General features: G+C 43.6%; 1 protein-coding gene across 1 annotated transcript in view; it reads right to left on the reverse strand.

The window, feature by feature from the left end:
* PPP2R1B (protein phosphatase 2 scaffold subunit Abeta) overlaps positions 1-23,247 on the reverse strand; it is a 1,373,270-nt gene that overhangs the window by 1,349,333 nt on the left and 690 nt on the right. The window lies entirely within an intron of this gene.

Genomic DNA, 23,247 nt, shown 5'->3' on the forward strand with positions numbered 1-23,247 from the left:
CATGTATCTACAGTAATGAGGAAATCATTCTATTTTGTGCAAGTTATAAACAAAAGGTATGGCATCTAGGTTCAAGAAGGTCACTGTTCCACTGTATTCAGCATTCATCAGACCCAACACTGAATACAATGCCCCCTTTGGTATTTACCTAATCAGGCACATCCAAATGGAATGTCCACAGAGGTTCCTCACTAAAAATGAATACAGGGCATAAATGTCCTTTACAGACTGCCTCAAAACCTTACCCTTGTAGTCCGCCTCCTACAGGCAGGGAGATCTAAGCCTAGCATACAAGGCAATGTCAGAAACCCCACCCTGATGGACCTCCTGCATATCGGCAAAACAAACAGCATCAGACTTGCCCATTCTAAAGAAACTATGCCTGAAATAAACAGGACCTAGTGTAGACACCCCTTCTCAGGAACAGGATTCCCATCCATGTGAAGCAGTCCCCCCCATTCAACTGTCCAAGTTACACTTAAAATCAAGTTAGGGAGGAACATAAAATTCAGCCCAGGTTTGGCACATACGCCTCTAATGGAGACAGGCAGCCTGTTAGAGGTTCATCTCCCAGGTCCCTGCCTGTAAATGTTCCATCTCCCAAGCCCCTGCTTACACTTACTGTTAATGGAGCCATCTACACTGAAACAGAACTTGTCAGCTATTTGGGAAGCATGGCTAGGCTTAAAAAGCCCCTTGCGGCTGTTAGCCAAGCACATACCTATGAACCTATTACCTGGTTTACAAATGTAAAAAAACTACAGGGACCGGGTTTCCAGGACTGCACACCACTACGAGCAAAGTCTGACAGTGGCAATCATCATGGGTTCAGTTTGGGACTTTAATTCTCATTTCAATTAAATGTAGCAATGGAATGTGCAGTACATTACACAAGGATGTACTTCTTGCAACCTGCAGTCACAAATCCAATATTTGTTTTAAAACTGCATTTTGAGAATACATTTTTTTCTTCTAGACATATATTCACACTTTTGATAGAGAAACTAGATAATTTATAAAGTAACCTAACATGGATATCTTCAAACAAAAATTATATTGCTTTCTCCCACAGACCTTTATCAGTAGTAAAGCAGTTACCTTAGTCTCTTGGAAGAGGATCATGTCACTAGTACATATAATCTACATTTCTAGTTCAATGGCCACAACTGCAGAGAATCTGTAAATTAATGAGATTGGTTCTAAATGATGGTTACTGTCGATGCAACACACTGACCCCATGGGCAAAAATGAGAAAAGGGAGCTATGGACTGAATAATTAGGTGGTACTGACATCACTCCTACTGGCACATCTGCAAAAATGGTTTAAGAAACATTTGTGCAATTAAGTTATGCAGATGATTTGCACTCTATTACCATGTTACTCAGTTTTCTTATAGGTTTGTTACTGCTTGGCAGCATAATGCTTTAGACAACTCCAATGCTCCAAGCACAAAGTAGGTTCATAGATGTGTAATGCGCTAATGGCTCTGGAGCCTTTACAAGCATAGCCCATAGAAGTGCCTCTGGCAATGTTGGCACTGAATCTGTCGGCCAGTATGTTGGCAGTATCTGTTGGCTCAGTATAGGAGGTACCACTGTGCAGTAACTCGGAGCAAACCTGGGTATTGCTGTGGAGATTCTTGATATAACCAATAGAAGGTTTTGTGGTGGTTTCGTGTCTGCCGCAATTCTGCCTTCACAGCTGGCTTTAGAGGTTTTGATGAGGAATCTCAACTTTTTGCTGAGGCCAATAGAGGAGTTGTCTCAGTCTTGGGACTTCCTTTTTCTGCAACAGTTTCTTCCTTCAGTTGTAGAGGTTACTAATGACTTGGGAACACCAGATAGAACCAAGATGCTCTCCTCAAAAAAAAAAAAAAAAAAAAAAAAAAAAAAATACCTGTTTGGTATGGCATCTTGGTTCTGTTTGGTATGGCTAGTTCCACGCATTTATGTACGTGTTCATACAGTGCAATGGTGTACGATTCGGCAGTAATTTATTTTCCATTGATATGGGTGCCGTGAAGCTAGCCACCTCTGTTTTTAGAAGCTCAAAGTCAGCTTCGGAGAAGTTTTTCATGATGGTTACCTTTGCGGAGAGTGTGGATGAGATGTGGATTTCCATGGTGATTAGTTTGTGGTCGGATCTAACCGGGGAGGAAATTACCATTGGTGCAGAGCAACAGTTGCCCATGTTATTAACCAGGTCAAGGATGTTGCTTCCTCTAATGGGGGGTAAGAATGAGTTGGTCCAGAGCATTGGAATTCATGAATTCCAGGAAGCGTTGGGCCAGTGTATTGGTGCACGAGTAGCTTTCCCAGTTGATGGAGGAGTAGATGAAGTCACCTAGTATGAGTGTGTTGGGTTGGACCCTAATCGTTTCCAGGGTGCTTAGGAACATGGAGTGAGTCTTAGGACACAGTTGAGCACCTATAGCAGGCTACGACCTGAACTGCCATCTTACCCAATGTTAGCTGTACCTGAAATACCTCAGATGCGTTATTGCTGGGCTACTAGTCTGGAGGTGTGCATATCCTTTATGAATATGGAGACACCACCACCTTTGGAGCTTCAGTCCATGTCCTGGGGCCGAAAGATGTGGAATGAGTTATACCCTGGTAGTGCAGGGGTGCTTTCTGCTGCTTTAAACCAGGTCTCCGTTACAGCACAAACGTCAATTCTCGAAGAACTCCTCAAAATGGAGAACAGGTGCATCTTGAGATTTAGACTTCTAGCACTGAGTAGCATGACCCTCAGACTGCATTTATTTACAGCAGTAATTTGGTCTTTGGAACATCGCCTAAAAAGGCACTACAGGGGTGGCAAAAGCCTTTGCCAGTATCCGGAAACCCAGATGTGACAGATGCAGGCCATCTCTGGCAAAGCATTGAGGTCTGTCAATCATGTCATCAGTCTGGATCCCCTTAGAATGGCACTAGAAACTTAGCCAATTGTTGAAGTCAATAATTTTCTGCTTGTACTGTGGTATAATTGAGAGAGGGCAGGATGCTGCTCAGGACTAGGGTCATACCTGCCTGGGCTGCATAATCCGAGAGCTCCTCGATGTATCTTTTCATGTAGTCTAGGGAAGTGCATCTTTGGTCATTCATACCCACATGGACAGTGACAGAATCATATTTGTACTTGATGTGGAGTGACCCAAGTGCGTGTGTTGTGTGTCGGATTTTGGCACCTGACAGACAGTGGTTTCCTTCTCCTTATTCAACCTAGTGAGTGGGACACCAGTGTGCTTCACTAGTCACACCTATGAACAGTGTAGGGAGCAAGCTATTTTGCCTTGGGTTGAAGGGCACACTGTAGGTGAGCTATGCCTCTTCTGGTTTGTGCTGTGCTGTGGTGGTTGAGTGCGTTTCTGCCTTGAAGGTCGTTGCTGTATGGGCAGATTTCTATTGAGAGTCTCCGCGAAGGTGCGTCTGTGGTTTGTGTTTTTATGTGAGAGCTGTGATGGTGGGTGTTCTGGAGGGCTGTGTTGCATGTGGTGTGGTGCAGGTGTTGACCTTCTCTTCTTGACCAGCTACTCCAGTCTTGGCTTGAGAGTGCATGGCTTTCAATTTGGATATGTAACTGCATCTCTCACAAGTCTGAGTGTTGGGAGGCAAGAGGAGAGGGTAGTCTGTGTACATGAGGCAGTTGCTACACTGCCTCAGAATGCCCAAGTTTACCAGGTTAATAGAAGAAAGCTACACTGCCTCAGAATGCCCAAGTTTACCAGGTTAATAGAAGAAAGCACAGGTAACTGACCTTTAGACAGGCCAGGAGGGATGGTCATTATTACCAAGTACTGGAGCCATTTCCTTACATATTCCTTTTACAGGAAATGTCACTCGAGGTGTCTGAATCTGTACACAGCACTGCCAATCACTTGTGGGGAAACACACACAGACCCTGAAAATTTAAGGATAAAGTATTTAGGCAGATATTCTGAAGTTAGAAAGAAATCAAGCAGTACTTACTCAAAAATAAAGAATTATCTTCTCAAGAATGATGAAAAGAGGAGTCACATGAATGGCTACTACTAACGCTGGTCTCAGCGCAGCTTCACTCTGTTGGGATACAATACTCCTTTGCTTCTCTCACCAGAAGCAAAATGGTAGCACCAATCCCAAGAATAGAAACATGCCACTGCCCGTTTGTTGATCCAGTCTTCTCAGATGATGCAAGGGTCTGCAGGCTTGTAGCATTTTTCTGGTAGATGCCTTCAACAGCAACCAGACCAATCAGGTACGTCAAGCACAGACACACGATCTCCAACCAGAAAGTCAGGAATCAATGCACTCTGCTCCTACTCTCACAAAAACTCTTTTCAAGATGGTCATTATCACTACCATTCCCACTTCTTCTGCACAAGGCTTAAACTATCACAGGTCTGCTTACACAATTCATCCTTATTTTTCCTGGACGCCCTTATTAACTCTTGCCTTTTTCTTGTCCACCTCAAATCACCATCTTCACCAAATTTTCTGTGATCTTGCACATCTGCCCAAACTATCAATCTGTTCTCTACAATCTTCTTTGCAAAATGGGGCTACTTGGGATTCTGCTCAGATATCTCATCTATCCCACAGTATGTATCCCTACCACCAGTCTCAGACACTTCAACTGCTCTGCCTTCCCTGCCCATGTTTCTGTACCATAAGCACCACTGTTTTGTAGGTCTTAATTTTCAGCTTCCCTGGCATTCCTCTGTCGCACACCAGCTCTGACACTTTGCCAGCTGGCTGCAGCCCATCTGATGCTAGCTTGACTTCCTCCTTCAGACTTCTCGGTCACCCCTCCAAGATGCACAGTATCCCACCCACCCATCTGAATTCTGAGCTTCTTCTGATTTCCTCCATTTGCTGCCATTACAGCTACCTTATCTGCACTTGCCTACAGCCAGTATGCCTTCAGCTTTGAATTATAATCCCCTATTTGCTGGTTATTCAGAGTATGCCTACTATGCCACACGTCTCCAAACTGTCCTGTTTGTTACTGGTAATGTCCTAGAGTATGAACAACAGCAGGCACCACAGTTGAACCCTGATGCATATCCATTCCCACTGGGAACCCCCTCAAAACAGTCCAAACACTGTTCACCCTCATGCTTACCAAGGTTACTGGGGCACAGGCTGTTAACATTTCTGGGACTTTAAGCCATCACAGGACTGCTCAGATCAGCTTTCTTGGGACCTTGTCATGTTTTCTACATGTCTAAGAATGCCTAGCTGAAATCTTTCCTAATTTCTAGCCTCTTTTCAACTATTTGTCTCATGGCAAACACTGGGTCAGTTGTGCTGCATAAATTCTAAACTGCTCATTTCCCCATTACTCTGCATATTGTTTTTCAGTCACCCTCCCCAGAACTTTCATGCTGTGTGACAGGCATTTGAAACCTCTATACCGCCCAAAGTTGTGAATGCCCCCCCCCCTTGTTCTTATACAATGGTTATTCTCCAGTTATCTGGGATATTCTCACCATACTGATAAGAATATCCCCCGATAGCATTTCTCCCCTAAAAATCACCCAACATCTTGATCATATTTGTTGACCTCAACGAGACCTGCTGCTTCCCCCGACTTCTCTTTAGCGCTGTTCTGACGTCTTCTACAGCGAGCTCTTTCTCTTTCATTGTAGGCTTACAGCTTCTATGGGAGTTTTCTTTATTCACAAGATGCTGGAAGTACTCCTTCAAGTCTGCCTTTGATGTCCCACGAATTGATGAGGTATACAAGAAAAAACACCTCGTTAGCCAAAGAACTTAAAGTACAAATACAAATCCAAGAACAAAACACTGAAGTCCAACACTCAGTAGCTTTAATATCAAAAGACAAAGCTTTCAAGTACAACTCTTCGGTGTGTTGAATGACGACGAGTTGTACTTGAAAGCTTTGCGTTGGACATTAAAGCTACTGAGCGTTGGACTTCAGTTTTTTATTCATGGATTGATGAGGAGGTCATCACTGGCATCCACTGTGAAGTGGAGTCAAAACTTCTCATGTTACCTTTCCGTCTTCAACTTGCAACCTGATATTTCTTTGTGTCACCACCTGCAGAGTCCCCTATCAGAAGCTGGCAGATACCTTGTTCTTTGCTACTGCAACTGCGCTCCTAGCCTGTTAGCCAGCCAGTATTCCTTCCAAGCCTAATCATTTTTCCATCTCCCACTTTCCTTAATTCCTTCTTTCATTTGAGGACTTCCTGGTCTTCCACGTTCCACCACCAGCTTCCTTATTTCCACATCGGGCTCAGCCACATCTGTTTTACACTCCTCTCACATGCTGTAATAAGGAGCTGGCAATCTTAATCCACATATTTTCCTCTTCTTCCTGGGGTGCTATTTCCTTAAACTAGTGTTTTTCTCTCTCTAGTCAACTGCCAAGTCTTCAGTCTAGCCTCCACTGACCTTAGAGCCCTCTCTGACCATTTCTTACAGCTGACTATGGAAACCAGTAGTTTATGCCATGGGCCAACTGTTTGACTGGAAAAGAATTTGTAAAATCGCTAATTCTACCCCAATACCATTTCGCTTCTGGGAGGAAGTCTACAAAAATTGCAAGCTGGCCACACTTGTACGTGCTCTTGGGATAGTCTTTCATTGGCGGTACTTTCAATAAAATTTGACCAACACAAAGTATGCTCTGCAAAAACAGTATATTCTACAATTCATGAGCTTGCACCGGGAGTCTGGAAACGTATTAAAAACAGGGCTTTAGCGTGTGGTTTGGACTACTTACTGCCCTGTGCAAATACAGTATCAGTTTAGGAATCCAAGTCTAAAATTGCTTACTTTTTTCTCTATACTTCAATTTCTTTCCATGACTTAATTTTTTCTTCTCTAGCATCCATCATCTTTGTGGAGCAGAAACAAACTATTATTTGGTCAGTTTTGCACATACTGTTCTTTTGTTTCCAGAACTGAAACTGCAATATAATGTTGCAGTTAACACCCTGCTTGTTTTTGGAAGGTATGAGAAAAATGGATTGCATGAAGAAAACTCATGCAGACAGAGATTACCAAACTCAGGACCTGCTAGTTAAATCTCAACTAAGCCAACGTGCTGTCCTAACGGATCAAATAAACCATTTCTCAGTCTCTCTCAATCTCTCTCATATCCACTTACTAAGAAACATTTAACCTACACAAGTTACTTTCACATCTTAAATGCACAAACGCCTTCAAAAGATGATGTTGAGGATTAAACCACACCCCCATCCCGTGGAATAGCAAGCCTCTCATCAACAGGCCCAAAACTCAGCCACTGCATATTTAACAAGGAATTTCCAGCTTGACAGACATTTTTAGAAAAGACTTGAGGGGGAAAAAGCTCAAAATACATACAAATAATGTAGCACACTTTACTGACAACCACATACTACTTTAACAATGGCCGAGATAAACACTTTCACACACAGCCTAGACCAAACACACCCAAACATATGCTGAGGCCCTAAAAAATAATCCAAACCACAAAATCTTTCTAAATGCAACTTAAGAGCAAGTACCCTCAACAACCGCAAAAATCAAAGGCAGCATCCATAATGAAACATACATTTAAGAGCCACAGTAACTCGGAATCAGTGCCCCAGTTCAAAACTCCATAAAGCAAACCTTCACACGACCCAATATCTTACTCAAGAGGTTCTCTGGTTCGATTCTCAGCTTGGGTGCCTTCTGTGTGGAGTTTGCATGCTCTCCCTGTGTTCGCGTGGGTTTCCTCCCACATTCCAAAGACATGAATCTGGAGCATTTCTCCCCAGGCCTCCGCTAATAACAGGCTCTGTGGAACCTAGTCGGACTTTCCCGGTCAACAAATGATAGATAAATAAATCATAACTGACTCCATACTGAAAGCAATGCAACACTCCAGAGCTTGCACAGTCACTTGCAAGAATTCACCTCGTCACACAAGCACTCAAGTCAGTGCACCACAGGTATACAACAGTCATAGCGCATGTTGGTGTAAATGATTTGGGATGTACCTCCAACACTATACAAAGTGCAACTTGACAGATCTCTCAGAACACGTTTCCTACTATAGCGATTACAGCCTTGAACAGCATTCTACCATCAGCAAGAATTTATGCCGCAATACAAACAGATCATCGACTTCAATAATTGGCTTAGCTTCTGGTGTCATTCAAAGGAGGATACAGTCAGTCATAAAGGAGAGGGTAAACAGTCCTAAGTGCTTTGCCAGAGACAGCCACTTATCACCCCTCCCAGGCTAAATCCTTGACCACACCATAATGCCTTTTGTAGGCAGTGTAAACTTCCAACATAAAATGGAATTCTGAAACTCACCGCTACTCAATGTTAGAAGCCTCAAAAAACTTACAAACATTCCTTACCCTGGAAAATACTGATATATGCAGTATCACAGAAACCTGATTAAAGACCAATGAAAGCACCCCTACATGTTTGGGCCCACTGAATTTGAAGGAAAGATTAAAAACAGTGGTATCTACTTATTCTTAAAACAAATTCACCCCAAAAAAAGACTATGCCTACACCTCCACCACATTCAACTTATCAATAAATCCCCTTACCATATCACAAGACCCCCTCTATGCCCTGCACACCCCATACCTCCTAACTAGCATGGAGCCCCTCTTCATTAAGCCCAACACCATTTTCTAAGCAAACCAACTACCCCTCCCAACAAGTGGAAGAGTTGTACACAAATCAAACATGCAAGCCCAGAACATTCTACACTTCAATACTAACTCTCCAGATACCAGTTAATCCATATCCCATTCAGGAGTGAAAATCCTGGACTTGGTCCTTACAATATGGGACAGCTTTGTTCCCCAATTATAAATTTCCGCCCTAGTCAAATACCAGTCCACATAAATCAATCACACTTAGGTTCATAGGCAGTTACTAGGCTATTGGCCCTAGGGCCTATATAAAATGTACACTGGCTTTTGCCACCCAAGAAAATTATTTTCCTGTGCCTCTGTCGAGCAGAGCCACAGACTGGGATGAATTTCCTATTTCCCATCCAATCATCAAGAATTTTCTTGAAAAGTGCTAAAGAGGAGCTCTATTTGACATAGATAGGTAGTCTGTTCCAGGAGTATGGGAAGTCTCTGGGACAGGAATCCATCCCTCCAGCATGTTCTGTTTATTGTGACAAGGTTTAGGTCTCTAGAGCATGTAGCTCGGAGGGATTGGGATTTCATTACGTGGAGCATGTCCAACAGCTCTGGGTTAGACATAGCTTTGTACGTTAGGCAGAGATTACCTTTGAGTAGGTGATATGCAACTGAGTAAAGCTGGAGTTTTTTTTGAGACAGTCTGCGTAGGGCATCTGTTTGAGGTCAGTAATTCTCAGAGGTATTTCTGTGGCCTTTCCAGTTGTTGCAGAGGTCTTGTGAGGTACATAGCAAAAGGGGAGTTGTACTCTATAATGGGTCTAATAAGCGATGAGCAGAGGGGAACAATTACCTATTTTTTCTGGATGAAAAACCTTTTGTGATGAGGTGAGCTATGTAGAAGGATTTCCTGACCACTGTGGCGATGTGATCATCAAAGGAGAGATTACTGTCCACCTGTGTCCAAAGGTCTCATCACATTTTTGGTGTTAGACTACCAGCTATGTGGTAGTTCATGGGTACAGAGTTTTTACCAAAGGGCATGACAATACACTTTTTGGCATTGAGCTTCAGGCCAGGGTTTTGACACCAGGCATCTGTCTCAGTGAGGCCCTTTTGTAGTACGTCCACATCATTAGGAGTTTCGATTATGGCTCCTAGTTTGCAGTCATCTGCAAACTGTGTTAGCCAAAAGACCTTCTGTTAGCCTGTACTTCAGAGAAGTAAATAAACAGGAGAGGACCCAGGACTGTTCCCTGTGGTACTCCACTTGTCACTGGTCTGAAGTCGGCCTTGGAGTCTGCTACTTTCACAGTGGGGGTTCTGTCCGTGAGCCAGTTGGCAACCCCATCTTGTGACATGGGGATTTATACCTAGTTTAGTGAGCTTATCTATAATTCCAGAGTGGGGGATGGTGTCAAAAGCCTTGGCGAGATCTAGATAAGCTGTGTGAACCACCTTACCCTCATCTATGGCTTTGACTTCTTTGAAGCAGTCACCAATCAGGTTTAGGAGAAATGATCTGCCTTTTACAAATCCGAACTGGGTAGGGTCCAGAGTTTGGAGATAATCTCTTTGTTTAAGAGTTCCATGATACATTCCATGGCCTTGCAGACCAGGCTAGTCAGGCTAATGGGGCAGTAGTTCCCGGGGTCCGTCGGGACTCCCCCTTTGTGGAGTCGGATAACCGTCGTGGTGCGTCAGGCTTTGTGCCCACTGAATGAGGTGAGGCTATGACTGAACATGGTACTTGGGTAGGGTGACAGTTCATTCTGTAGTTCGTGCAGAACGCAGCCTGGGATATTGTCAGGTCCCATGGATGCTGTGTTCTTGGCTTTGGAGAGAGAGTTTTTTTTTTTTTTTTTACCTGTGCAGCCATGATTACAGGAACTTTGCATTCCTCCAGTATAGAGATGGGCCCTCTAGGGGGTGTGTGTGGGGGGGGGGGGGTAAAGTTAGTACTGAACCTATCTGCCAAGATGTTGGCAATATCAGATGGCTCTGTATATTTAGTGCCATTGCGCTGTAACTCAGAGCAGATCTGAGTGTTGCCAATGAGATCCTTGACATAGCTATAGAATGCTTTGTGGTTGTCTTAGAGTCAGTGGCAATTTTGTTTTTGTAACTAGCTTTGGAGGACTTTGAGGAATCTCAGCTTACTGAGGTTGACCAGGGAGTTCCTCCAGTCATGGGATTTTACTCTTTTGCAACAGTTTCTTTCTTCTGTGTAGAGTTTACGGCAGAGGACCACCAGATTGGCTTCCTTTTTTTTTTTTTTGAAGGATAGCATCTTGGTTCTATTAGGGATAGCATTATCTATGCACTCGTGTAAGTGCTTATAAAGTGCCATTTGTGTAGGATTCAGTCGTCTTACCTCTACTGTCCACCTGCATGGGTGTCATGAAGTTTGCCACTTCTGTCTTAAGTGTGAAGTTGGCTTTGGAGAGGTTTTTTATGGTAGTTTCCCTAATTGGGGATGGGGGCGGATGTGGATGTCTAGGGTGATTAGCTTGTGGTCAGATCTGACCAACAAGGAATTGATATCTGGTGTGGAACACCGGTTGCCCATGTTGGCAATGACCAGGTCTAGGATATTGCTGCCCCTGGGTGGGGGTGTGAATAAGTTGATCCAAGGCGTTGGAATTTATGAAATCCAGAAAACGTTGAGCAAGAAAGTTGGTACACGAGTAGTTGTTTTCCCAGTTAATGATGGAGTAGTTGAAATCGCCCATTATTAGGGTGTTCGGTTGTAACCTAATACTTTCCAGTGTATCAAGAAATGAGGAGTGGGAATCCTAGAGCATGGTAGGGGGTCTGTAGCAAGCTACAATTTGGATTGCAGTCTTGCCCAGAGTTAGTTGCACTTGAATAATCTCAGATGCATTATGCTGTGCAACCAGCCTGGAGGTGTGGATATCCTTAATGAATATGGACACGCCTCCATCTTTAGTACTTCGATCCGGGTTAGGTGGCCGAAAGGTGTGGTATGAATTATAGCCTGGTAATGCAGGGGTGCTTTCTGCAGCTTTGAACCAGGTCTCTTGTCACTGCACAGATGGCGATGTTCTCCATTTTAAGGAGTGCCTCGAGTGAGTGCATTTTGAGGTTTAGACTTCTAGCATTGAGTAGCATTACCCTCAGATTTTGCTTGCTTGTACCTGTTACGGTGGTGAATTTGTCATTTGAAGCTTGCCTAAAAATGGCACTATAGGGGTGGCAAGAGCCTTAGCCAGTATCCGGAATCCCAAGGACGACAGCTGCAGGCCATCTCTGGCAAAGCATTGTGGTCTGTCGATCATGTCATCCCAGGCAGACAAATACTGGATCCCCTTAGAATGACACCAGAAACTTAACTAATTGTTGAATTCAATCATTTTGTCCTTTTATTGTGGTATCATTCTGGGTGATGGCAGGATGCTACTCAGGGCTAGGGTCATACCTGCCCAAGCTACAAGATCGGAGAGCTCCTCCAGGTCTCTCCATGTAGTCCAGGGAAGTACGTCTCAGGTCATTCACACCAACATGGACAATGACAGTGTCATACTGGTTGTGGAGTGACCCGAGTGTGTGCATTAGGTGGCGGATCCTGGCAGCTGACAGTAACTTTCTCGTTTAGCCTGAGTGGAACATCAGTGTGCATGACAAGAGTCACCTATGACTAGAGTGTTGGGTACATTGTTATGCCTTATGGGCTGTGGTTGAGTGGCACACTGAGTTTGTGTGCTATGTCTCATTTGGGTTGTGTTGGGGGGTGGAGTTCAGTCTTGGGTGAAGAGAACTTTGCTTCCATTCTGGCTATATAAGTACATCTCTCACAGGTTGCAGTGTTGGGTGGTAGGAGGAGAGGGTTGTCAGTGTACATGAGTCAACCGCTGCATTGCCCCAAGATGCCCAGATTCATCAGGTAGACAGGAGAAATCACCGGGAGCTGACCCACAGACATGCCTGGAAAGGTACTTTTTATTAAGTACAAAAAACTGATTTCCTCTAGACAAGTGAGGAAAGTTGAGTGCTGTAGTAATTTGCAGCTTATTTAGTGCTTACGAGTTCTGAACAAGTGCAGAGTTCAAAGAAACAGATACGAGTGCTGAAACTAGAAAACTGGCTAGTTGTAAGAACATCCCTCCAACACAGAAAGACTTGGGGGCTCAGAAGCCTACAAACAGTCTAGACCACTTACAGGAAAGGCAGGAAACAAGCTTAAAAATATATTTTTCTTTCCCAGATGCTCTCTTTGTACACAGTAGGAGTGTACGAAATCAGAATATGAACTCAGTGCACTCAAGTTGAGTGAGCAAATGAGATGGTCCCAAAGAGAGTATCCTACAAGAGGGGCGGGCAGTTTCAAAGCCACCAAGACAAAAATAGGGAGGGTGGGTGGGGAACTAACTGAAAAAACTGAGTCAAAACTTTCAGTTCAGTCAATATTCAATGCAACACAAATAAATCAATTAAAATGATGTATCATTTGAAAAAAGTGGATAAGAAGTACTTAAATTCTCTTATATGTCCAGTTGAATACAGCTAGATCTTAGCGGACCAGAGGTGAGGTTTTAAGCTACTGTAATATTTTAACCAAAATCATCTTAAGGCATTAGCATTCATAGACCATGGTTAGGTTACATTACTGAAACAAAGTAACGACCTGGATAAATTCAAAAACCTTTTCCAATTTGACGATCAAATGCTTATGCTGAATTCTTTACCTCCACATTCTATGCATATGTAAATAGCTGTACACACACACACACACACCTGCTCCACCTAAATAAACAAATTCATATTTAAAAATAAACCCTTGCTGTGAAACCCAAATATGAACAGGATCTATATTAATATACAATGCACAGTTTCACCCAAGTGCCAAGAAAACACTCGCTAAACTATACAGGGAAATCTAGATATAAAGTAAGAATAGTGAAACAAATGAGACATTCACAAAACATTCAACTATGTTAGAAATCATTCCTAACACTGAGCAGATCTTCTTCAGCCATGTTAGAAATCATTCCTAACACTGAGCAGATCTTCAGCCATGTTAGAAATCATTCCCAACACGGAGCAGATCTTCAACTATGTTAGAAATCATTCCCAACACTGAGCAGATCTTCTTCAACTATGTTAGAAATCATTCCTAACACTGAGCAGATCTTCTTCAACTATGTTAGAAATCATTCCCAACACTGAGCAGATCTTCTTCAACTATGTTAGAAATCATTCCCAACACTGAGCAGATCTTCTTCAACTATGTTAGAAATCATTCCTAACACTGAGCAGATCTTCTTCAACTATGTTAGAAATCATTCCTAACACTGAGCAGATGATCTTCTCCTCCTCCTTCTTTCGGCTGTTCCCGTTAGGGGTCGCCACAGCAGATCACCAGTTTCCATTTCTTCCTGTCCTCTGCATCTTGCGCAGTCACACCAACCACCTGCATGTCCACTCTCACCACATCCATAAACCTCATCTTAGGCCTTCCTCTTTTCCCGTTACCTGGTAGCTTCATCCTTAACATCTTTTTCCCCCAATATACTCAGCAACCCTCCTCAGCACATGTCCAAACCAACGTAATCGTGCCTCTCTGGCTTTGTCTCCAAACCTTCCAACCTGGGCTGACCTACTAATATACTTATTCCTAATCCTGTCCACTCTCGTCACACCCAGTGCAAATCTTAACATCTTTTATTCTGCCACATCCAGGTCAAACTCCTGCCTTTTTGTAAACGCCTCTGTCTCCAACCCATATAACATAGCTGGTCTCACTACCCTCTTGTAGACCTTCCCTTTCACTCTTACAGGCACTCGTCTGTCACAGATCACTCCTGACACTTCTCCACCCACTCCATCCTGCCTGTACTCTCTTCAACTCTCTTCCACACTCACCGTTACTCTGAAACTATTGACCCCAAGTATTTAAACTCATCCACCTTCCCCACCTCTACTCTTTGCATCCTCACCATTCTTCTATCCTCCCTCTCATTCACACACATTCTGTCTTAGTCCTGCTGACCTTCATTCCTCTTCTCTCTAGAGCATATCTCCATCTCTCCAGGGTCTCCTCCATCTGTTCCCTACTCTCACTACAGATCACAATGTCATCTGCAAACATCATAGTCCACGAAGACTCCTGTCTGATCTCGTCTGTCAACCTGTCCCATCACCATTGCAAATAAGAAAGGGCTCAGAGCTGATCCTTGATGTAACCCCACCTCCACCTTAAACGCATCCGTCACTCCCACTGCAGACCTCACCACTGTCACACTACCCTCGTACATATCCGGTACCACTATTACATACTTTTCTGACACTCCTGACTTCCTCATACAATACCACAACTCCTCTCTAGGTACCATGTCATATGCTTTCTCCAAGTCTACAAAAACACAATGCAACTCCTTCAGACATTCTCTGTACTTCATCAACACTCAGAGCAAAGATCGCATCTGTAGTGCTCTTTCCTGGCATGAAACCATACTGCTGATCACCAATCATCAGGTCCCTTCTTAACCTTGCTTCCACTACTCTTTCCCATAACTTCATGCTATGACTGATCATCTGTAGTTACTACAGCTCTGCACATCACCCTTACCAAAACACTTTCTCCATTCCTCAGGCATCCTCTCACTTTCCAAGATTTCATTAAACAATCTGGTTAAAAACTCCACTGCCATTTCACCTAAATACCTCCATGCTTCCACAGGTATGTCATCTGGGCCAACAGCCTTTCCATTCGTCATTCTCTTCATAGCTATACTTACTTCCGCCTTGCTAATCCATTGTACTTCATGATTTACTATCCTTACATCATCCAACCTTCTCTCCCTCTCATTCTCTTCATTCATCAACCCCTCAAAGTACTCTTTCCATCTCCTCAACACACTTTCCTTGCTTGTGGAGTATGTTTCCCTCACTAACCTTTATCACCTTTACCTGCTACACATCTTTCCTAGCTCGGTCCCTTTGTGTAGCCAATCGGTACATGTCCTTTTCTCCCTCCTTAGTGTCCAACCTTTCATACAACTCTTCATATGCCTTATGCTTAGCCTTTGCCACCTCTCTCTCTGCCATGCACCTCATCTCCTTATACTCCTGTCTACTTTCTTCATCTCTCTGACAATCCCACTTCTTTGCCAACCTCATTCTCTGTATACTCTCCTGTACTTCCTCATTCCACCACCATGTCTCCTTGTCGTCCTTCCTCTGTCCAGATGAGATACCAAGCACCTTTCCAGCCATCTCCCTTACTAGCTCCGCTGTAGTTACCCAGCTATTTGGTAAATTCACTGCCACCCAGTGCCTGCCTTAACTCATCCCTGAACTCCACCTCACAATTACCCTTTTTCAATTTATACCACTTGATCCTTGGTGCTGCCCTCACACTCCTCCTCCTCCTCTTCTTGATAACAAACGTCATCCTAAAAACCACTATCCTATGCTGCCTAATGACACTTTCTCTGGTCACCACTTTACAGTCTCCAATCTTCTTCAAACTGGCCCTCCTACATAAGATATAATCCACCAGTGCGCATCTTCCTCCACTCTTGTATGTCACCCTATGCTCCTCCCTCTTGTTAAAATACATATTCACCACAGCCATGTCCATCCTTTTCGCAAAATCCACTACCATCTGACCTTCTGCATTCCTTTAACACCATACCTACCCATCACTTCCTCATCCCCTCTGTTCCCTTCACCAACATGCCCACTGAAATCTGCTCCAATCACCACTCTCTCACCCTTGGGTACAGTCATCACCACTTCATCCAATTCACTCCAAAAATTCTCTCTCATCCATTGTACACCCAACTTGTGGAGCATACGCACTAACAACATTTATCATTACACCAATTTCCAGCTTCATAAACATCACCATCAGACACTTTTCACCTCCAAAACACTATCAGCATACTGTTCCTTCAGAATAACTCCTACGCCATTTCTCCTCCCATCCACACCATGATAAAACAATTTCAACCCACCTCCGATACACCTAGCCTTACTCCCCTTCTATCTGGTCTCTTGCACACACAATATACCAACCTTCCTTCGGTCCATATCAGCTAGCTCTCACCCTATACCAGTCATACTGCCAACATTCAAAGTTCCGACCCTCACTACCACAGTCCTAGCCTTTCTCCTCTCCTCCTGCCTTCGGCCATGTCTTCCGCCTCTTCTCCTCCTTCGGCCAACAGTAGCCCAATTTCCGCCAGCACCCTGTAGGCTAACAGTACTGGTGGCGGTCGTTGTTAACCCGGGCCTCGACCGATCCAGTATAAAAAATTTTCTTGGTGACTGCATGAATTATACGGATTTTAATTTATTCCTTCTACTTTGTTGATATTTCCACTGGGCCAATGACCTCTTTTCAGACGAGACCAGTGATTGTATTCATACCGTCAAAGGCAAATTTGTCCAGGGTACCAAGGCACTTCCCTACTCTTTCAGTAAGTGTGGTGGAATCTTTCACATTCACCTGAGCTACCCCCCAAGTTAGAGCAGCAAGGCTTCAGTTCAACATCTCATCCATCATATACTCAGACCCAGAAAACATAGCTGATCAAATAGTGGACAAGTTTAGGTAAAGCGTCAACCTTCACCCAAGTGGAAGTCTTCAAAGTACTACTCAAGGCCAGGAACACTACTTCTATAGGACAGAACATACCAGGCTGCCTACTGGCCAGCCAGAAATAGGACTGTCAAAACCATACAAAAGGTCAGCCTCCAAACAAGCTTCATGTTGGACGAATGGAGAATAGCAAGTCTTCCCTTTGTACAAAGGGGAATGTTAACAGACCCAGGTAAATCAGAGGTCCCCAAGACTGACCCATATGGAGGGTGAGACTGAAGTGGATGGCTAAATTATGCTTTATGCTGCATCCGGGGATATTACTAGGACAAATCTATGCAGTATTTTTAGTTCTGACAGCACTTTTAGGACTTGGTCTTGTGGACAGCTGGAGGTGAGCCATTTCAGGCATATCTTGAGCAACAGATGTAGGTGAGGGAGGGTTAAAGTTACAGCTAAATTTAAATCGACCAGTAGGTTAGGTATATAGTCAGTCCCAGTGTAGGTAACACCATTCACATTCAACTAAACACATTGCTGTTTTATGCTTTTGAAAATACAAGCATAACTAAACGCTTGTGATTGTCTTTGGCTTAGATGGCTATTTTAGCTTTCAAATTAGCTTTGGTGGACTTTAAGCTCCTGAGTTTATTTCAGTGGCAAGGGATTTAACATTCTGGGAATTACTCTTCTTACGTTTAGTTAAAATTATTTTCCTTTTATTATAAAGCTTGCCGATAATATGATATCGTTATGTGTGTTTACCCTGCACTTGCTCCCAATGGGTACAGCTGGTATAAGGTAGTGGTGTACATATCTGCATATTCAGTGGAAATGGAGCATTACGTGCAAAGTTTGTGCTTAACAAAATTTATACATTTGACCTTGACAGTCTGATTAGGCAAAACCACTTGTCAACAGGGGCCCTGGGAGAAAAGTACCACAATGGCATTAAAACAAAAATTGTAATCACATGCTATGTTTCTAACCTATCCACAGTGGCTCTAAGTAAAGTCCAATTTCAAGCAGAACAGCAGTACTTCCATCTGCAACTTAAAAGTATGGCATCTGTATGGGAAACAAAAGAAAATACGTCGGAGAATGCATGGCTAACCAATGGTTTAGTTAAGTACAAGAAAGCTCACTCAAATGTACACCGACAAGTCCATGCAAGGTGACTGCATGTTTGTTGAATCCCACCAATTTTATCATAGGAAGTTACTAGGCTATTGGCACAGAGGCCCTTATAAGCTTAGCCAAGAGTTTAGCCTATGTATAGACAAATTAGCTCCAGTTCCCCCTGTCCAGCAGGTACACTGATGGAATCCCAGGGATGTATTTCCCATTTCCCGAGGGGGTAAAGAGACACTCCAACGTAGAGAGGGAGTCTATTCCACAGATGTGGGAGTCTCTGGGACACCAATCTGTCCCACCAAACAAGTCCTATTGATGTCACAGACCAGGTGTGTGCTGGTTACTAGAGTGACGCTCAACTTGCGGATATGCAACAGTCCCATCAAAACAGGGTCCGAGATCGCCTTGTATGCCAGAGGTCACCTCCAAGGAGTTTGTATGAAACAGTAGAGGGATAGGGCTTTTAGCCTGTATATGATAGATTTTTGAGGCCCCGAATTCTCCATGTGAGGAACCTCCGTGGTCTCTCTAGCTGCTGTATGTGCTTTGCAAGGTACATGCTGAATGAGGTGTTTTACTCAATAATGGGCCTTATAAGGGAAGAATGCAGCGATGTTATGATCTCCTTGTCCCTGGATGAGATACCCTTACTTATGAGGTGGGCCACGTAGAAACCTTTCCGTACAATGGCAGCAACATGCTGGTCAAAAGTCAGGTTGCTATCAATCTGGGTGCCCAAATCACTCAACTGACTGCATGCTTAGGATGTTATTAACATGATAATTTGTGGGGACTTCACTTAAGGGGATGAGGATGCATTTTTTTGTATTCAGCTTGAGGCCATGTTTCCGGCACCAGTCATTTGTTGTTTGGAGGATATCCATGTCACTAGGGGAAATTTATGACAGTGTCTGCAAACCTGGGTCAGCCATAACCCACTGGTTTTGACCTGCACCTCAGAAAAGTATATCCCAAATAACAGAAGCCCCAAGACCGAACCCTGGGGTACACCACTTGATACGGGTCTACTGCTTGAGGTGGCTTAGAACTAGGCGGGTTCTACCAGTGAGCTACCATCTGGTAACATACGGATTGATGCCTAGTTGAGAGAGTTTCTCTCTTATGCCTGAGTGGGGAATAGTGTCGAAGGCTTTGGCCAGGTCAAACTAGACGAGACAGTGTGCACTGTCTTCCCCTAGACCATGGTTTTGGTGACTGTCCCAAAAAAGTCGGCCACATTTAACAGACATGACCTCCCACTGATGAAGCCAAACTGTGTGGGATAGAGTGTTTGGGGGTTGCCAATATCCTTGTTAATGAGGTCCATGATAATCCATTCCATTGCCTTGCAAATCAAGCTAGTTAGGCTGACAGGTCTATAACTTACCGGATCGATGGACACTCCACCTTTGTGTAAAGGGATGACAGTGGCTGTCCTCCACTCAGCTGGGACAAAACCAGTACTCAGGCTTTGGTTGAATAGAGCACCTAATAGTGCTGCATGTACCTGAGAGAGTTCATGTAGGATGAAGCTTGGGATGTCATCAGGTCCCATGGAAGCTGTATTTATTTTTACCTTTGAGAGAGCAGCGATGACCTGGATCCCTAGATATAAGGGGAAATGGGCAGGTACTAGGAATGTCCTGATTTACTGATGGGGGGACAGAGGGGTGAAATATTCACTGAATCTGTCAGCCAGTAAGTTTGCTATTATCTACAGCATTTGCACGTGTGGTGTCCTTGACCATCAGTTCTGAACAGATCTGGGCGTTACCTTTGAGATTACGGACATGCCTGAAGGGCTTACGACTGTGTCTAGTAGATGTGGCCAATTTGGACTCGAAGTTTGCTTTGGAGGATTTCACTAGTGCTCTTATTTGCTTGTTTAGGGCAAAGGACTAATTGCTTCCAATTGGGCACCTGTTCCTTCTTGGCCACGAGCAGCAATTTTTTTTGTTATAGAGTTTACTTACTGCAGATGTCCACCAGACAAGTTTACTCTTCCTAGCGGAGGATGATTTAGTCCCATCAGGTATTCCCGATTCTATGCATCAATATAAATGTCTATATAATAATTTGGTATAGTTTTGGACACTGGTGCCAGTTCCTAAAGAGGGGGAAAGGGCTGTGAAGTTGTTTATACCATCCCTCAGGAGGATAGTCAGCTTTGGAGAACTTTTTTTGTTTGACCCTAGCTAGAGGGGGTCAGGGTAGATGGTGACTTGGAACGTGACCGCTTTATGGTCGGATCTTACAAGGGAGAATGATACTGCAGAGATGCTGCAGTGGTTACTCATGTTGGTTAATACCAAGTTCAAGATATCATCACTTCTTGTGAGGGTATCGACTAGCTGTTCCAAAAGTATTTGCATCGACAAAATCAAGGACTCTCTAGGCATTTGTGTTCTGGCATGAGCAGTTCTTCCAGTCTATGTTTGGGTAGTTAACGTCACCCAAGATCAGGGTAAAGAATTGAATCTTGAAAGATTCAAAGAGGTCTAGATAAGCAGTTTGGGAATAGAGTCAGATTTGGGGGCCAGTAGCTAGCTATGATTTCTACAGGCGTCTTGTCAATGGTTAACTGCACCTGGAGTGTCTCCTGTGCATCATACTGTTTGACCAGCCTGTATGTGTGTATGTCCTTTATATAGAAATTCGACTTCCTTTGGCTTTACTAAACAGTTTGAGGTAGGAATGTATGACAGGATGCATAACCAGGTACGGCTGGGGTGCTCTCCACAGCTTTGAAGCAGGTTTCTGCGACTGTGTAGATGTCAGCATTTTCCAGGGTTAAGAATGCTTACAATGAGTGCAGTTTCATATTTAGATTCCTAGCTTTTAGCAGCATGACCTTTAATTGGGGCTTCGTTGAAATTTTTATGTTGGCAGTTTTAACCTAATCACTTTTTCTAAAAAATGCACTATGGGGGTGGCAAGTGCCTTTGCCAGAAGCCCAAGCGAGACAGATGCAGGCCATCACTGGCAAAGCATCATATCATCCCAGGCTGTCTGGTACTGGATTCTCCTGGAATGACACCAGAAACTAAGCCAATTGTTAAATCATTTTCTGTTTGTATTGAGGCAAAGTGTTATTTATATGCATGTCTATATATAAAATCAGCACAACATTAAGGAGATAACCTCTTTGCAGTAACCACGGTTAAGGATGGCAGATTGCAGTTATACACATATATATATTTACACATTATACATGTATATATAGGTAATTTTCCGTTAAAACCCTACCACGCATTTTAGGAGCTGTATTGGCAGAGTTTGGCTTATTTTTTCACCAATACTACGTTCCATTTGCCAAACTGTTTACTGTTATCTTCTCTCAAGTGTTGACCCCCCCCCCCCGCCGTAAATCTCTGTTGGTGATGACTCCCGCTTACAGTTATTGAGAGGCTGTCACCCAGTTACCATGGATATGATGGTTATGATCGCTGCTGCTTTCGGCGTAAAATGAAGGTCATCTGCAAATCAGATAGATGACACGGCTTTCAAGTCGTGTATTAAGTAGTACTGAACCTTTGCAATGACAACCTACCCTTGTGTGCAGGTGCCAGGTCGACATTTCCTGCCATATTTCTTTTCCCGAGCCACAGTCCCAATGCATCGTCCCAATGACCAGTAACCCAGGTCAGATTCAACAGCTAATCACCTCAGATGACATGTTCTGCATGACCACTGCTGTATGTTCCCCCTTGGACTTTGGAGTCATCATTAACATGCCTCCGGACCCTTCTCCTGCTCCCTAGTAAGGCACCCCACTGCAGATGTGTGGCAGCTATCACTGAAAAAGCTAACTTAGGTACGACCCAAGTAGGCAGGCAACACAGAGAAAAAGGAAGTACTCATAAGGAAGCTGATCAATAAATAAGCCGGAATCAGGCAATACAGCTCCTATTTTGTGTGTGTGTATATACACACACACACACACACACACACACACACACACACACACACACATACATACATACATATATATACACACATACACACACACCACATTAGTTGCTTTTATAATGATGGAGTAAGGGCTTTTATCTACAGTTGCTGCAAAGTTTGTACTATTACAGTTCTGACCTGGTTAGCTAACATAACTAGAGAGTTGTGAATACAAAGGCTGCTTGGAAGCTGAAAAGCTAATGCTGCTTATAACACGTGCCTGGCCACTTACGGAGCATTACAACTTTTCAAGTAGTATTTTACATCGCATTTTGGAAATGATAGTCAAATGTTATCGGGTAATCAATAATTACACAGAGCAATTTTGCGATGGGTACTACCTCAACTGAACTGTTGCTTGTAGAGAAACAGCGCTAGTCTGATAGTGAAGTAAAAGAATAAAATATTGATATGCAGGTAAATGCGCAGAAGGTTGACGGATGGGGTCAAGCATAATGAATTATCTTTCCACATACACATTTACACATGTATTTAAAACGCACGTACATGGGTCCCGGAGGCACGTATAGTGCAATTACTGAAGAGAACACACATTCTAGCGTGCATACTGCTTTTACTTACTCTAGGATGTATAACCCATCGTAAAAAAAAGAACCAAAACATTATTGAACAAATCATCAAGAGTATGCGGCAAATAAAATGTTCGGTAGTCACATCAATCCATCGAACACACTGCAACAGCAAGAGTTCCTGAAAAACATAGTAATGCTAACTACGGGGGGGGGGGGGATTAATTCCTCCTGTGACTATGATTCTGTGACCAGAATTCAAGCTGTCAAATCTACAAGGACTTTAGTATTAGCTAATGATCATATCTAAAATGTGCCCTACAGAAACACACACATGGGACGCCCTCCTCTTAACGCAACTCTAAACCATCAAAGGCATTCTGCTCCAGATTTCGCCAAAAATACATCCGCTCTCAACATGCGTTCACACACCTGACTGCAGCACCTGCAATAAGCGGTAAACCATCTGTCA

Source organism: Protopterus annectens, chromosome 8.part0 (assembly GCF_019279795.1).
Source record: "Protopterus annectens isolate FY-2018-M chromosome 8.part0, PAN1.0, whole genome shotgun sequence".
Lineage (NCBI taxonomy): Eukaryota > Metazoa > Chordata > Ceratodontiformes > Protopteridae > Protopterus > Protopterus annectens.